At 41.3% G+C, this 6,000-nt stretch overlaps 1 protein-coding gene across 1 annotated transcript in view; it reads right to left on the reverse strand.

Moving 5' to 3' along the window:
* Mctp2 (multiple C2 and transmembrane domain containing 2) overlaps positions 1-3,054 on the reverse strand; it is a 280,804-nt gene extending 277,750 nt beyond the window's left edge. Inside the window, exon 1 of the mRNA XM_076545038.1 lies at positions 3,033-3,054. The gene's annotated coding sequence lies outside the window, so the exon portion shown is untranslated. The remainder of the gene's footprint in view (positions 1-3,032) is intronic.
* Between the last annotated feature and the right edge of the window lie 2,946 nt (positions 3,055-6,000).

Here is a 6,000-nt window from a genome sequence, read left to right on the forward strand (position 1 = left end):
CTGTATATGGTCCTAATTCAAACAGATCCAATGAATTGTACACACTTGGGGAGGTCAAAATACTGTATTGAAACAATATGAACTCTATAAGAAATGTGCAGACCTCTTGGATTTAGGGTAAAGCTTTGCACTTTTTGACAATATGTTACTCTCCTCTGTAGAAAAGAGCGTTGGGGTTCCTATGTGGCCTCAATAAAAACTGAACATCTGTGCATGGAAACCAGGTGACCCTAGGCACTAAGCAACCTCTATGAACTCTGTGTCCCTTCCCCTTAGAACGTCAGCATATGGATGTGGTAGAGATTTGGCCCAAGCTTGTGCCAAAGGCTTAGACAAGTGTATCAACAGATGATTCACCTTCATGCCTGCTCCTGCCCTGCTACAGCCAGCCAACGTCCCCATCTGTTAATACCTATGCCAGGGGCAAGTGACTTCTCCAAATGATAGGAACCTGGGAGTAAACTCAAATTCAGTTCACTTTGGGAAGGCAGGAGGAAAATACCGTTCTCACTGTTTCCTAAGCCATTGGGCAAAAGTAGCCCATGCTATTGCTCTTGTTTGTGAGCTGAATTGGAGTTGACGCTGCCCACATCACTCAGAAGGAAATCCAATCAAAGCCCAATGCGCAGAACCATCAGAGACTGTAAGTACAGGCACAATGAAGAAACAGGGGGGCCAAAGGAAGACAGATGGGAGGGAAGGCTTGAACAAAAAGAGTTCCAGAGAAGGAAAGAATGCAGATGATTCTGCTGCAGAATGCCTGGTCATTTTCCTAGGGGAATTCTTGGCATCGACATGACAGGAAAGTCTGTGCATAATGAAAACCTTACTAATACAGAAGTTCCTGAAGCTACCCAGGTTTTAGAAGTGGTGGTGGCCTTCTGGGGTGTGGCCTAAGACCAAGCATGTAACTTTGAGTAACAGAACAACACAATGCTTACAATGGTACATGATATCAGCTCTCCAGCCAGAAAGGTGGCTGTGCATTCCACTAATTCTGTTTCTGGGACCCCAGAGCTTTGGAGAGCATTTGCTATCCAGAGCTATCACATGCAGCTCTTTATGCCATAGGTTGTTCATATTGGGGTCCTGGAATTTCTTTTCCCCAAAATAATGATGACTGGTGATGTCAGAAGCCTAAAACTTACATGTCTCTTACATGGGGCCACCACTGGCATGCACCCAAATCCACTACTTTCTGGTAGGATGAACTGAAACGGTTCTCTATAAAACTCTAGCTGGCTTCCCCATTTTCTCACAAGTTCCCCTTGGGGTTCATGGATTCATCAGTCTATAGTCTCATGTGGGGGCAGTTGATCTGAGACACTTACAGTCTCCTCAATATATAAACTTTGAAGTCAAACTCAATACTGTTTAAACAGATCCAAACCTTTACTTAAGGAAAGATATCCTGATTCATGTTGCGAAGGTACTGATGATATGGCCAGCAAACACCTGGCTTTGTAGCCAAGTGTATATGAAGCCTTGATGATTCCTCCAACCCAGTGTAAGAAAAATATGTCACAGGTGATTTGCTGTTAAGATTGTCAAAGAAAATTTGGTACATATACACAAAGGAGTACTACTCAGCAGAGAAAAACAATGAAATTTGCAGGCAAATGGATGGAACTAGAAAATATCATCCTGAGTGAGGTAACCCAAACCCAGAAGGACAAACATGGTATATATTCATTCATAAGTAGATTTTATATATAAAGCAAAGAACAATCAAACTGCAACCCAAAGAACCAGGGAGGCTATATAGCAGGGGGGACCCTAGGATGACTGTGGCTTATAGTAAGTTTTGGTTTTACTCAATTACTGAGCAAGACTCAGTGAAACATTAAACTATTAGGATAAGAATTTATACTGCATCAAGCTAATAATAGAAAAACAAACAAACAAATAAATAAATAAAACAAAAAAGATTGTCAAAGAATGATTTTCCCATTAGCAGCTATGGAAACCAGCCTGTTCTCACATCTGAAAATATTTCAGATATAAAAGAAAAGCAGATAAAAGAAAAGCAGATGTAACTTGTGTGCATTTCATTTACTAATGATTTTGTTAAAATCTTTAAATTGGTGTCTGTGCTGTGATGTTGGAATTTTCATATAAAAATAAACAAAAACCTTCTACAGACGGGGGAGTAGGTGAGTTAAGTTACAAATATCCATTTCCTTGAAATATAGGAGGCCCGGAAGTCCAAGGGCGGGTGGTTGCAAGTGTGGTTTCTCTGCAGTTCACTGTCTCCAGTTACAGTGGCTGCTTGCTGCATCCTTGTGTGGCCTTTCCTCTGTGTGTCTATGAACCCTGATGCCTCTGTGTGGGTCCAATATTCTTGTCACATTAAGACTCCATTTGGATCACACTGGGACCTATCCTAGCAGACTGGCTTTAACTTAGTCACCACTATAAAGGACATGTTTCCAAATGCAATCACATTATGACAGTATACATGTTAGATACTTCAAACTGTGAATTTGTGGGGAATAGAACTCAGCCCATAACAGTAGCATATACAATAAGAATTTAAAGTAGAAAATATTTCTTGCTTCAATTTGAATGGGAAATGCAAGGAAGCAAGCACCACTCATATTTACATAGGCAAAACTTAAACTGTAAGTCTAGGCTGTTCTGATTTTTTCTTAAGTCACCTCTCTTTACAGAGACTTATCTCCATAGTAAAACAGTCAGAGCTGCTTGTATGGGATTGAAGTACAGACTTGAACTACATAACAGAGGTACTTCTCACTTTCAAGTGGAGATATATATATATATATATAAAACCACCAAGCAGAAATTAGGAATGAGATAGCTAAGGAGGAGTAAAACTTTTCAGTTTGGTAAAGACAATTACTTGTAACCGTATAAAAGGACTGATCTACCATAAAGCAGTTACATTTGTGTTCCCATTCAATATAACAATGCGATAGTCTATAAACAGTATGAGAAAAGCAGTTAAAGAAAACTGAACTACTACACATGCAAAAACAACAAAGACTGAAATACTCGTGAATGTTTTAGCTCACCCAACAGTGAAACGCTCCAACCACTGGATGTCTATAGGGAGGAAACGTAGATCCCGAGTGAGCAGGAGAATCAGTCACAAACACTACCCACAGCCATGAGACCTCCTACAAAAAAGACACGTAGATCCGCTGCTCAGATTGCCTTCCTTATATGGAACTGTTTCAACCAGCTTTCCCATTTTGTCTCCTACTAACATCACATATGCATTGGTCCCTTGAGGTTTTGAGATCATTTTGCAGGTGTGTTGGGAGATTTTTGCTGGCTGGTCGAGGTCACAGGCTCCTCATAGCCTGGCAGCTTATTTCAATAGCTTGGAAACATGGAGCTCCCTTTCTCCTGCAGAACTTCCTGCCTCTACTTGCCCTTATCTGAAGAATGTCCCTGGGCCTGGAGGACTGACCTTATCTAAAAGCTGTCTCTAAAACCAGATGCCTGATTCATCTATAGCTTGGCCCTTAGCACAGATCCCTGCTAAGAAGACTTGTTACCACATACAAAACCTTGTAATAGGAGCATGCCACGTCATGCAAATTAGGGTTTGTCCCCAGGCTCCCCAATCCTTTATATTTCTTGTGCTCTGGGATGAAATTGAGCTGATTCACTGAAGTCACCATTCATGCTCACGGACCACGGATAAAGCTTTCTGTTGCCCCTTCTGCTTCTTTTCCCTCTTTGACTGATGGCTGACAGGGAAAGAGGACCTACCACACAGGTGGTGACTCATGAGAACAAGAGGAAGACAGAATTATAAAGAAGAACAGATCGCAGCCAGAGGCCTTCGTGCTGGACCTCAAACATCGGGAGATGTTATTGATGTCTGGGAACTATTTTCTGGTGTGTGAGGGTGAGCTGGTGGGTGTTAGTTAGAAGGCTTTTGTACTGAACTTTCTGTTCTCGTTTGTGAAGACCAGCAACAGGAGTAGGAGTGGACACATGCCTTCGCATTCCCAGTGACTCGTAGTCTTATGGGCTTTGGGAAACTCCTGCTCTGTGTGTCCCTGTGGAATCTTGTCCAACATGGCACAGCTTGTCTGGGCTGTCTCCTCAAGAGTAATCAGGAAGGTACTTTCGCAAGCAATGGTGATTGTATAGTGAGGAGTGGATGGATGTTTTTGGTCAGTAAGGCACCCACAGCCAAGCCTTAGCATTTGGGGAGGATGAGATACCCTTAGTTTTCATTGGACGTCAGCAGTGACACAGGCACCTGCCTTGTTAACCTGAGCACACAGCGGTGGCCCAACTTCGGTGCGTCCTGAAGTTGGAGCTTTCCGGTCTTCTGTGCGCCCAGCCTGCTGTGGCTGTCTGGTCTTCCGATCAACTCTGAGTTACACGTGTCTTTATAAATAAAGCCCATTTTGACTGAGTTAGCTCACCTTTCTTTCTTGACTTGTAGCATAAAATTGTGATACTATATTTTTTTCTCTCTCAAATTTCACTCCTACTTTTCCCAGGCTCCCTTTTCCATCTGAGACAGGAAATCTTTCCACTCTTGGCCTTTGTGGAAGTTTCCAGACTAAGCGTTCTTCTCACACGTTTCTGTATGTGTCGTGTCTGACTAACTACACCTCCTAGGCAGCACTTGCTTCTGGCTTCTGCCCTGGAGACTTCTGGGTTACCCTCTTCTTCCTCTCTGTCTTCCTCTCTCTGCCTTCTTCACTCTCCCTTATCTTTCCTGTTCACACTCTTCCCTGGGTCTCTGCTCTCTTTTTCATTAAATTATGTATCACTAGAGGCCTGTTCTCAAATACAGTAAGTCCCAAAGCTGGCCACTCTTCCCTTTGTAAAATTACTCTCAAATACACATGTCAAAAACTCATCATAGTAGACCTGATAAATTATTTAACTGAGCAATGTTAAAAGTAGTTAAAGGACTGTGTGATAAGTCTCTAAAACCTTTATCCAAATCTGAATGTCTATAGGCAGTGAACAAACACTTCCTTCTTTGCGTGTCATGGAAGTAGATGCTTGTAAGATTTTCTCTCCATCTTTGTGTATCTCCAACATTAGCAAGATGTCTCTAGATGTGATTTTTTTTATTTATGTTGTTTGATATTTGTTGGCCTTCTTGTGACTTGATAGTATATGAAAGCTTTCAACAGAAAATTATCAATCACTTTCTCTGCAGCTATTCTTTACTCTTTCTGACTTTCTTTTCTAACTAGGATTCAGGTCAAGAATATATTAGACACTTGCATACTATTCTTGTATTAGGATTCTTCAGAGAAAATGAACCAGGATGTAGATAAGTAGATAGACAAATGATAGGTAAGTATCAGATAATAAACACACACATATATATGCATGTACATATGCATATGTGTGTGTGTGTGTGTGTGTGTGTGTGTGTGTGTGTGTGTGTGTGTGAAAAAGAAACTATTAGAAGAATCTTCTCACGTTATCATGAAGGCTGAGAAGTCTTGCCACACACTGTTGGTAAACAAGAAGACAGTAGCTGACAGAACAGCTCAATTGAAGTCCAAATTTCTGAGAGTATGAAAAGCTGTAATATGGTTCTCAGTCAAACAATGAAGGCCGTTGTGTCCAGGAATTTTCTGGTTCTTTCACAGAGATCAGTGTTTGAGTTCAGGTGTCCAAGAGAGGTGGAAAATGGTACTCCACTTTCCAAGAAAGCAAAGCAATGAGAAAAGAGGGAATGGAGAATATTTGGAATTTGTCTTTTGCTAATCTTGGTGTTCAGCTTTACTGGATGGATAAATTTCTATGTAGTTGATAAGAACACACTCAGGCTATGTGTGTGTATTTCGCTGTGTACCAATGAACTAATGGACAGAGCTCACCCCAAATAAAATGTAGGAGTTTGGATAAATGAAAAGAACAAGTGAGGGCATCTGTATGTGCTTGTCTTAATTACTTTTATATTGCTGTGACAGACACCATGACCAAGGCAACTTACAGAAGGAGTTATTGAGACTTACAGTTTCAAAGGGTGAGTCTATGACTGTCATG

The sequence above is a fragment of the Peromyscus maniculatus genome, chromosome 1, assembly GCF_049852395.1.
Source record: "Peromyscus maniculatus bairdii isolate BWxNUB_F1_BW_parent chromosome 1, HU_Pman_BW_mat_3.1, whole genome shotgun sequence".
NCBI lineage: Eukaryota > Metazoa > Chordata > Mammalia > Rodentia > Cricetidae > Peromyscus > Peromyscus maniculatus.